This window comes from Falco rusticolus, chromosome 4 (assembly GCF_015220075.1).
Source record: "Falco rusticolus isolate bFalRus1 chromosome 4, bFalRus1.pri, whole genome shotgun sequence".
Taxonomy (NCBI): Eukaryota; Metazoa; Chordata; class Aves; order Falconiformes; family Falconidae; genus Falco; species Falco rusticolus.
Window position 1 is genome coordinate 52,616,285 of NC_051190.1, and position 12,317 is coordinate 52,628,601.

Sequence of the window (12,317 nt, forward strand, 5' to 3'; positions counted from 1 at the left end):
TATTATCATTATTACCATTATTATTATTACTATTATTTTTATTTTTATTTTTATTATTATTATTTTTCCCAGAGGAATGTCTGTGTTTTAGTCAGTTCTGGGTGTCAGGGCCAAGGTTGGGCATTGTTATGTTGGGATCTGGGAGATGGGAAGACTGACTTTGTCTAGTAAAGCTGCCTGTCTAAAATAAGATGGTGCAAGGACAGAGGGAAGATTAAAGAAGAAAAGGGTTTTAATCCCCTCCCTACCCTGTGATTCACATCCACCCAGTGATTCCTTCATCTCTGATTTTTAACTGAAGACTGATATCAGAGAAACACTTGCTTCTCATTGAATCTGGGTGGAAAACAAAAATAAGATCCCCAAGAACCTCTTCCAGCCCGAGCGCTGGCAGGGCGCCAGGGAATGTGGGGAGGACCAGGCTGTGGGGTTGGAGGAATGCAGGCCTTCCTATCTCTTTTCCCAAACATTCCCTTCTGCAGCAGACTAAATATTTTCACATGCTGCTGCTGGAACACCCAGGTTCATGGTCAAACAGAGACGCAGGGAGCAGAGATGGCTTCGCGCTCCTGGGGTGATGGTCCTCATTACAGCCTGGCCTGGGGCCAGTCGCCTGGCACGGGGTATCACATTGCAGTTTGCCTTCCTACATCCAGTGTTTTTCATCTCCTTTTTGTTTTATTTCCATTGCCCTCTTCTATTTTCACTTTGTATTGCTCTGTAGGAATGGACTTCACCCCACTGTTCAGCGGGTTTTGTTGTCCTCAGTGCATCTGCTAGGGAAGGAGCCGCTAGGAAAGTTGTGTGACCTTAGAAAAACCTGCGCCCCATGTACATCAGGCTCCTTTGTCCTTAACATGTGGCTGGCCATGATTATTGCAGCTTCAGGAGTTCAAGGTGGGTCACTGTCTGGGAATGGGTAAAATGAAGTTCCTATTGCAGTCCCCTGCCAAAGACCCCTTGACATGGTCCTGGGCAAGTCAATTAACTCTCACCCACCTTGTGAAATTGAGATGAAAGAGGTTTCCTTGCTTTATACAGGGTATTGTAGGGCATGTTTATTTACGATTCTGAAGTACTTCAGTGTTGAATAGAAAGAGGCAGTAAGAAGATGTAGATAAATTTCTTGGTAAGGAAGATGCTGGGGGAAGCCTGATTTCAGTTTCTCTTCAGGCATGTAAAATAATGAACAGGACTGACCTTTGGTGATGATCTTCCCCTCCTCGTGTGGAATTCAGCTAGTGCATTCATCCACATAAAGGTAGCTAGTTACATGTGAGCTGGGTATCTCTGACCTCGTTATAATTGAGGGACATCTAGTTAATAAGGTAAAGCTATAAATCTCTCCCTAAAGACCTGCATTTTGTCAGCTGAATTTGTTTCTAGATCCTGTTGAATAAAACGACTAGCTTTCCACCATCCATCTAAGATCCATAAGGAGTTTTGGTTGCTAGTGTGAGATTCAGTTGCCCAGACACAGATGCTTGGGACCATTTGCAATACGTTGGGCTGGTCTGTCTGGTCTCCCCCAGAGGGGAGGAGGTTTCCTATAGATCCTCTGTTGTATCTCCAAGCCCCATATAGATGATTTGGCTAATATAAGATATTTCAAATTACTTTAGGCACCAAGTATAGGAAACAGAGTCCCATCGCTAGGACATATGCAGACACTTTCCTGTGAACACACGTAGGTGGATGTGTCTGCACAGTAACTGCAAGGCAGTGTTAATAACAGAACAATAACTGTCTGGATCTTTTTGGACAATGTATGCTCAGTAAGAGCATGGACAAACTGTTAAACTTCATTATGTGCAATTCACCCCACACTCATTTTTCTTTCCACATTCACATTTTTTGCATTTTTCCCCCCTCCTATTTTCAATCTGTTTGCCATTTCCTCCATGTTCCCATTGTCAGAGTTGAGCTCTGGAAAAGGGGAACATTTCCCACTGGTTCTTCCTTACTTGCTCAGGACAGAAGCGTTCTGGCTTTGACTTCTCTTGGGAGGACATTTTATCTTAAGCAAATATTGAATTTCTGGGATTAATATACCGGCTGGTTAGGAAACAAAACAAGCCAGTTCCAAGAAGCATTTGCTTACTGATAGCAAGCAAGATAGACTGTGTTGATTGCGTGTTGATGACTTCTAGTTATAGAAGGCCAAATTATAAACACTGGTAATCTGCAAATTTGAAATAAGTACCTTAGCTGGTCCACTAAGCCAATACAAGTACAGTGATTTGTATTAGTAAATGTCCTAGGCTTAGTCTACGGGGCTATTTAGGATCTTACTCCAGGCTAACTGCATGGATTATTGAGCATGAGAATTAAAGTCAGATATAGGTACAGGTACAATTCCATGGCTCTGAATGTGCCATCAAGTTGAACTTAAATGAAATCCTAATGTAAAGGTAAAGTTACTAGACTAAGAATAGAAATTCTATTCATACAAGCTGAGGTTTTGTTCCTTGTTGCCACAGAGCTTTTTCTAGACTCTTACAAAAACTGTTTCATCTTTTTGAGATGGTCTGCCCCATCTATGAAAAGAAGTAAGAAACATCTTCCTACCTTATATATTCATGCCATGAATAGGTTTATTATGACAGTGAACGTTGTATTCTTATTGCTGGTTTTGACCACCTGAATTTTCCTGGCTTCTAGCAGGAGTTAAGCCTGTAAAATTCTCTGGATTTAACAGACAGCAGCCACAATTCCTCTCGAGTTGCCTAATTAAAGTCAATAGAGCTGGTAGAGTGTTTTCCTCTACAACCGTAATCTTTCTCACATTTTGTTCTGCTTTGGTTGTATTGGACACAAGTGGCCTGTGAAAGTCTGTTCTGGGTCACATGACAGGCGACAGGCTTTGGCTATGGCTGTGGCTAGGGAGTGAACATACCTCACAGCAAACTCCACAGAGGTCAAAACATGTTGCAAAGTCCTCTGCTCCCTTGCTTCAGTAAACCCTGCCTGTAACATTCAGGGAGCAGCTGGAGGGATCTCATCAAGCAGTTTTGAAGCACTGAAGTCCATCAAGGTAGGACAACATCCCATGATAATCTGATGTATGAGAGGAGTCATCATACTCCTCTGCACATCACGGCAGAGGTGGGAAGCACAGGTTCAGTTGAGTTGGGTCATAAAGAGGGACCATTCTGAGATTCTCATATGTACCATACAAGTTTTGATGATATTTCTGTACTGAACTGAAAAAAAGGTATCTTGCCACAGAAAATGCTAAGCACTCAGAGTCAGGGGTGATAGTAAGCTCTGTGCAGAACTAGACCATTTGCAAGGCTCAGAGAAGTTCAGGAATTTTGCTTTAACTTCCCCAATTATTTTTCAGCTTTTCACACAGCCTCTACAAAGTGACTGACCTCTTGTGAATTTTAACCAGGTAGTCACAAATAGAGTAACACAGAGGAAAATAATGACTGGACCCCTCTCTATTTTATTACTTCAATTAATTAAAGCAATATCTCTGCTTCTTTTTTTTTTTTTTTAATGAGGAAGCATTTAAATATTTGGAGGAATAGGATGTGAAACTGGAAACTAAAGTATCAGCTGAATATGTGGAGCTTTGTTATAAGACTTGATAGTCAGTTTATCTTATCTCATGAATTTGTTTGTTAGGACCCTCTCAATTGTATTTAATTTGAGAGTAGAAATCAGCTTTTGGCACACTGCAGCATCTAGACCATGTGGCAGGCTTGATGTGTTCTGAAAATCATTGGCACAAGAAATTCCTCTAAAATCATAGAATCATTTAGGTTGGAAAAGATTTTTGAGATCATCAAGTCCAACCACTAACCCAGCACTGCCAAGTCCATCACTAAACCAAGTTCCTCAACTGATAAACAGAGTTTCCCAGGCAGTATAAAACCCTGTAGCCATACCATAATACTTCTTCATTACGCTAATTGTCACCTGTTAAGGTTTTACTTCAAAGTTTTGCAGTGCACTTTGGAGAACAGCTTCTTTTTGAACTAAAGGCCCTACATAACACAGCAAAGTTGTCATGCCGTCATGGAGCAATTGCTCTTACTGGCTGAACGGCTATAATTCCTTCCATGAGCTGTAAAGCTACACATATGGCTTTACTGCTTCAGAGTTATTTTAATAAGGATTCCCCTTAGGGCTGTCCAGACAGCAGATGGCATCGTACGTGAAAATTAAACTCCTGAACTGAGGCTCCAAACCTATTATGAGGCTTATAAAGTACACCTGGAGGCTTTAGGTGAAGTGGGAAAGCGAGGAGGTTCTCAGTGCAAGCAGAGATTGCTGAATGCACAGATAGAAAAGGTCCCTTTTTATTTTCCAGCACTAGCCCAATGACTGACTTGTCTTTGACTTCTTTTCATGAGTCCCAGGACAGAGCTAAACGCTCTCTCATTTCTTGAGCTGCCGGTGCTTTGTGCCATATAAATTTCAAGACAAACCACTCATTTTTTGTTGTTGCTGCTTCAGTTCTATTTCAGTTGCTGGAGGGCAGATGTGGAGCTGGTTAATAAACAAAAATCCTGTAGTGATATTGCAAGTTTGCCCTTCCACACAAAACCTAAAGAGTCTGGGAATAAGCAAATAAATACGGCTCTGCCTTTATGGCTGAAGCAGAAGAGGGCAGGTGGTAACCGAACCCATCGGCAGCAGAAAGTTTGCCAGTGCCCTGCAGCATTTTCTCATCCAGGATTGCTTTTCTACTAACCTCTGTGCCCTTCCACTTTGTTGCAGCTTTCTCAGTTACAGTTTTTGGGTTAAGTTAGTGGTTAAGTGCAAAGAATGGGAGGTGGACAGGAGCAGACATCAGATTATTTGCCCAGGCCTTCAAGACTCAAGGCAGTTTGCAGGGATGGTGACAGTAGGTTTATGGAAGGATCCACAATCGTTGGTCACATATGCAGGGACTAGCCATAATATAAACAAAGGAGATGCTCCAGAGTGCTGTGCATTGCAGTGAAACCCCTATGGAAACTGTGAAAAAGAAAAAAAAAGAAAAGAAAGAAATAAAAAAATAGGGAAGAAAATGCTGAATCCACCTATTTCTTAGCCTACCTCCAGCCATCTCCCATGCAAACCAACAAAACATTCATATGATGATGGAGATGCAGAACTTAATTTTCCTACCATTGCTTTTACAGCCCACTCTGGTCCCAAATCCTGTTACAAATGGGGTTGGAACTAGGTGATGTTTAAGGTCCCTTCCAACCCAACCCATTCTATGATTTTATGATCCCTATCAAAATATCTCCTGGAAACATGTGAAATGAGAATTATTGTCTCAGAGACTGAATGTCAATTTTTGAAGTGCATTGGAGTACATTGGAAGAAACAATGTTATATAAAGAACAGGATGACCCCCATCCACAAAATTTTATACTGATCCTGAGCTGTCAAGACCTGTGCCCACCGTTGAACAGAAGATGTGCTTTTAAAATGTTCCTGACTAGTCTTGCAGGCATGTAAACATTCCCACTTACCAACAAGTAACTCTCCAAGTATTGAGATAGCATCCCTGCCACAGGTTTGTGTATGCAATGTGCAGCACAGTGAGTCTTTGTGATGGATGTGTTTTTCATGGAAGGTATTTTTTTTCTTCCTGCAAGAGACATTATTTCCAAAGATAGCTTCAAGGTGAAGGATAGCCCGTTAGAAACAGCTAAATGAAACTATGTAAGGTTCTCTTCCTCTCACCTAGCTTTGGGTAGCTACAACATAGTCACCTCCTGCCGAGCCAGGCTCTCTGGGCTCCATTTATAGTCAACAAAGAGAAGTAGCCACTTTTAGATGTGATTCATCAGATCTGTTTTAGACTTCTAATTTAGGAGAGAATGAATCATAACCTCAACTCTATTGACCAGCTCCTCATTGAATCCAAAGGGAACAAAGCTCAGCTTTAGTGGCTAGGTCAGCTGCAAAAGTCTTTATATTCGGTTAAACCAGTCCCATTTCCAATGTAGCAGCTCGGTCAGAACAGTCCCACAGTGTAGATGCTTTTCCCAACATCCCAACAAAAATCTTCGGGACAGAGATTTATCCACTTTTTTGGTGTTTTTGGGAGTGTGTGTGTGTGTGTGTGTTTTTGTCCACAAATGATTTCCTCGCATGTGACTCCAGGTGGATGTCAGTCTAGGAGGGTGTTATAGATGCCTTTACTGTTTCCATAGATAAATTGGGAGCTGCAAGAGCCACCTGGTGCACAGTATGGATAATAGCTACAGTACATGTATCATTGTTGCAATCACCGTGACTCAGTTGGATGCATTTGAACAAACTGGAGCTCCATGTGCTTGGCACCAGCTATCCTTACATTATCCTCAGAAACTTATATAGCTGTCATGCCCGTGTCAAAGAAAACTTACTGTCAGTATCAATGAGGTCTTAGATGCTGACAGGTTGTCTTCTAGCCATAAATCCCACAGCTCAAGGACATACCTGTCTTTCAGGCTGGGCCTGATGGATCAGAAGAAGCGTTGGGACAGGGTGATTACAGCAACCAGTATGCAGGGGGATGTGAGGGCAGGAAGAGGAGAGCATTTCTTTTCATCGGTAATGGCTATTTTCAGTAACGCAGTGGTACGGACCTCAGAAAAGAGTTTTACAGAAAAAGGAAAACCACAAATCCATCCTTTCCTCACCATTCCTTCACTGCACAGAGAAATTTTTATTCCATCTTTTAATTATGTCCAGCACAACTCTCCCAAGTGTATGGCAGTGCATTTGGGGATTCTTCAGTGAATAAGCTGAAGTGACACACAGAGAACAGATAAGGTAATGAAATCTGAGGGCATAAGATTGCAGTGCAGATATTTCAAAGGATGTGGTTTGCACAGAGGCATTCACTTTGTTTTGCTTGGCGACTTTTTGCATGTCTTCTCCATCCTTATTACAGCTTACTCTTTATCTTTCATCCTTTAAATATGCCCAGGTTTGATGAGGTAGAGGAGAGGGCATGACAAAACTGTGGATTCCTACTTAAGCACGATTCTGAACAGTAAGTCTCCCAGGTGAAATAACCATATTCTCCCTGTGTGTGTGTGTGTGCCTGTGTGTATATTGATTGACTGATAAACTGACACTGATATGAGCAGGTTCATGCTCTAACTCCAAAGAGGCTGCGATGATCTTACATGGTCTGCATGTATCTGAAACTTTAACTGAGGCTAGTCAGTGTCTCCACTGATGTCAATCAAATAACATGTTCATAAGGGTTATATTTGCTGATGGGCTTAGTGGGAGTGTGCAAATGAGGCCTTGAAATGCAACCGAAGAAAAATGTTTATTAAAAAAAAAAGGGTTTTTCTCCCTGTTCTTTCCTTCTCCAAGACAGACTGCAGGCTGGAGTTAAACTGGTGCCTGCACTGTGTTCCTGGGCCAGCTACGGGAGCTGCTGGTGGTTTGACATTCCCTCTCCTGGAGAAGATAGGCCATAAACAAAAGTGTGATGAAAGAAATCTTCCCCACTTCACATTTGCCTCACTCACATTTGGGGGTTAATGACTCTAGATAGGCTGAAACAGTTCCTGCAGTGAAAGTAAAGCCATGGTGGGTATCTTCTCCCCTTTACAAACTGGCCCACAAGGTCTTTGTATTGGAAATACTGTCATTTCCTCAGACTTAGATAGACAGTATATATATAACAATTTCCATCTTAGAAATATCATCTTTGTGTTCCTCCAGTGCCACAAACTTACCTTATCTGAAAGGATTGGCTGGACAGTTACAAGGTGATGGTGCAGGATGGAGACTGGATTTTCTCATAGACCCCTGGTACAAGGAGGAGGATATGTCCTGGGAATATGTGATATCTGAGAAGATCAGGGGGAAGGTCTGTGCTACACTACTGCTGCTCTGTGATGCTCGGTTGCCAACCTTTGCCTTTCTTCCCCCTGTCTCTGTTTGGTTCTGAATGTTAATAGCAGGTCATCACGGAATTATATTTAAAATGTTTTAACAGGAAATAGTGAACATTACACAAACCACAAAATCTTATAGCTGGAAACGGGAAAAAGAGAATTGTCTGTCTAGAATGGAAATCAGGTAAAAGAAATCCTCTGAGAGGTCACTCGCATTTTCACTTAAAACAAACCTCCATTTCAGTTATAACCATCATCAACAGCATCTCAAATGCTGCAAGTACATTTTACCATGTTTTTTCTGCTCCTGTGTACTAGTGAAAATCTGCTGTCACTTTTGTGATGTTATAGGTCATCCAGCCTATAGAGAGCAGCCCTGTGGAGAAGGACTTGGGGGTACTGTTGGACAAGAAGCTGGACATGACCCGGGGAGACCTTATGGCAGCCTTTCAGTACTTAAAGAGGGTTTATAAGAAAGATGGGAACAGGCTTTTTAGTAGGGGTTGTTGTGATAGGACAAGGGGGAATGGTTTTAAATTAAAAGACAGTAGATTCAGACTAGATATAAGGAAGAAATTTTTTACAATGAGGGTGGTGAAACACTGGAAGAGGCTGCCCAGAGAGGTGGTGGATGCCCCAGCCCTGGCAGTGCCCAAGGCCAGGCTGGACGGGGCTGGGAGCCACCGGGGCTGGGGGAAGGGGGCCCTGCGCCTGGGAGGGGTGGGACTGGGGGGTCTTTAAGGTCCCTTCCAACCAAAACTATTCTATGATTCCATGATTCTATGCATCGTGTGTAATGACATACTCACATTTGCTTAAAGCCATGTGCCTTTACACCAGTTAAAGGAGAAGAACTGATATGAACCAATGCAAGATCATGAACCAATGCAAAATTGCGGACAAGCCTCACACCCTGGCACTCACGCTGCTGGCTTCTGCTTTACAGTCTCCCCTGAGTAAGGCCATGCTGTGTGCATTTGTAGACCCACACCATGGCCTTGGACAACCAAGTTAGTTGGGGAATTATGGTATGGGAGAAACCCAAGTGTTTGCCTGTAAGCTGGGAGCAAGTTGCATCACAGCTTCCCACACTCAAGGATGAATTACCAAAAGTTGCCTGCCTTCAGCTTGCTGTGCCCTTAGTGTACAAAGTCCTAAAGAAATCAGGCTGGAAGACACCCACACAGGTGATGGAGTCCCTACTTCTCATAACTGCTGAAATATTTTTATGTGTACTTTATTTCCTGACACTTTCAAATGTGCTCTTCATGGTCTACCAGCACCAGCCAACTGGCTAAGCCCTCAGCAGCTCAATACCTGGCTCTAACGCACTGTAATTTTTAATGAGGACAATTTTTAAAGGTACAAATCCCCACTAATTTAGAGTAAAACAAATATAAGCAAAACATCCGTGTCACTTAAAAAAATTATATAATTCCTTAATCTTTTCACCTCAGTTTCTCTTCTGTTAAATACGAATGATGACCTTTCCCTAGGTAACAAGGGAATTTCAAAAGGAAGCATACTGATGACTTAGGAGGTCCTGTGCTGATGAGAGTCAAGGAAGAACCTTAGAAGACAACGTGATTTCTACTTTTCTGCTGGGTTTTACTGTCATGTGCAAGCTGTACAATGCCAATTCACTGGAGATATTTTCTCGAGGGCAAATAATGCAAGCACAGTCTATTTTGACTTCCCACTGGCAGAATTCAGAACAGAGATTTTTCCTTGACACATTTGCAGGACTTGCCAGGAGAAATTCCAATCCCCGGCATACTTTATGCAGCTAAATAAATACCATAACATGAATAAACATCATTAGCAATTGCTGATTGAGTTCAAGCCCCTCCGGTTTTGTAGGGGAAATGTTTTATTATAAACTTCTGTGAAGTCTAACCTCAGACTTGGTGGCTGATTTGAAAAAAAAGAGAATATTTTTTGGCAATGAAAGGTGCTAGCAAATGAATACTTTTCCATCTTCTTTCCTATGTATAACAAGACTTTACCATTAAAACGTGGTTGCTGCTGGAGTGAGGGAACAGTAGCTACCAAGTAGCAGTTCTCTGCATTTTTACAGTGCCAACCACCTAACAGACCCAACGTGAACAGAGCACAGTTCTGTGCATCGTTCACCCTGCTGGAAAGGTTTTGCCATCGTAGTTGTGCTGTAAAAAAATTCCCTGTCCTGTATAAATTTGAGACAGAAGAAATGTCTCCAGTCCACATGAAATGAAGGTCTTCTAAAGTCTTCCTCTTAAAAAAATAAAGGGTAAGTAAGAGCTCAACATAGAGTAAACCAATAGTTAACAATAAGAAGTCGAACTATGAGACCTCAGGGCCTTCCTCTGTTTTTACTGTTTTGAAAACTGAAACGATGTCTTCCACATTTCAGATATGTGCTATAACCAGCACACTTCTAGCTGCTTTTTAATGTGTCTGTACCCTTTGTTTTTGATTATAAATTCCAGCCCAGAGCAGCGTGACCTTTCCCAAGAAAGGCTCTGGTGAAACTGCCACATTAGAATCGTAAAGAGCTGTTTGGGGTTGTGTTAAGTGGTGGGACATTGCCTTTCCAGAATTTATTAATCTGAATATTAAAACAGAAAGTGGCTCTTCCACTAGTGTAAACATTATGAAAATTGGAAATTGAATTTCCATCCTATGGGAAATTTGGATAATTTAATACTTATAGCCCTTTAAAACAGGAATGAAAAATCCAAAGGATCAAAGCTTTAATAGAACACAGTTCTAAAAATTCAGGCTGATGATTTTTAGGCCAGATGAGCAGGGACTTGTCATGTCCCCAGACTGCAGCAGTGCCTCATGGGAGCTGAGATTTCCTTTTCTCCATTGCAAGCAGCAACCTCTCTAATTTCCAAAATGCACCTTAGCTGTTGTTTGCCGTTTTATTTCACGTCAGCTTGAGCTATAGCAAAGATTTATTTCTGAGAAAATAATTCTGAACTAGAGCCTTTCCTCCTCCCTTTTTTTTTTTTTGTGAAAAAAAAAAACCAAACAAAAAAACAACAAAGCAAACCAAAACAAGAGGCAAACAAAATGTTACAACCAAATACATTTCTGTAGTCATGATTTCTTTGGGAACATTTAGCTTTCCTTATAAATCCCTTATATATTCATGTGGCCATGGACTCAGTTATCTACATATATAAGCACCAGTTTTCAACTGGTATATTTTGCTTGTCTCGGCCATTTCTTACTGTTTCCTTTGTCTTTTGTATTTAATTTTCTGTGGTGTAAGAGACAACATCGTCTTGTCACATGAACAGATCCTGGTTTTACCCACACACACAACCTAACCACAGATAACTTATGCTATGGTATAAAAGCTGCTGAAGATCCATTCAAAGTCAGCCTTGGAGAAGAGGTGCAATCAAAATTCTTCATCAGCCATCTTGGTACTTAAGTTCACATTCTTATGTTCTGTATGGAAAAAAAGTAGTTATTTATAGGGAGGTGGAAGAAACTACCTCATTGTAAACTCCACTACTATCATCCATGAGGCTAGGCTGGAAAACTGCAGAATGAGGAGTGGTATTTAGAGGATTCCTCTTTACTCTCCTGAACCTGTCTGCCCGGTGCCTGTTGCCAAAGCACCTTTGTCCCACAAATGCTCACACATGAGAAACACAGTGTCTGTTCCCACAATGCTCTTTGGATGCTGCAACCGTCACCACCTAGGTAAGAGCAGCCGAAAGTATAGAGTTCAGCACACTGACCTTTGGGTAGAAGACAAGAAGAAGCAAGGACCATCCTCATCTTTCAATTCCAGAAGTCCCTGCCACCTCCAGGACCACTGGCAGAAGACATACCTGCTGGACTGCAGCAGGCTTGCCCACCTGCAGTCCCACCGTTAGGGAGTGACTGCTCAAAGCCCTCAGAGAAAAATCTCTCTGTGTCACCTTCCACCTTGCTCTGTGACCATTATAAATTCTGTGTCCCTGCTCATTGCCCCTCCACTTTGGGAGGCTCAGTACTTCCCAAGGTAAAGAGGCATTTCAAAACTAATAGTGCAACTGCTTTTCTTGACAGACCTTGCTGGCAGCAGTTGGTAAGCCTGCCAGTGCTGGACTAGCGACTGAACAAGAACAACACTCTTCCGTGTTCAGAAATGAATACGATGTGACATCCAGACTTGTTTTTCTTCTAGGGGTAGCATGACAAATTATTCTGATCTTGTTTATCTCAGCAGAGACTGCAAAGCCATCAAGATTATTCAGGTCACTCTGGATTTGCTGTGGGACAAAGAACGCAGGATGTGGCTAGATCCAGTGAACATATTTTTCAATCACATTTCCATAAAATATCCTCCCCGCCCCCCCCCAATGCACACAAAGAAAATAATCATAATATTGAAATAGAGCTGATTGTGAAACTTCCTTTTGCCTTGTGAGAACTTCAGATTTCAGAAGTTCTCCTATCAAAACTTGACAATTTTTGCAGCTTGGT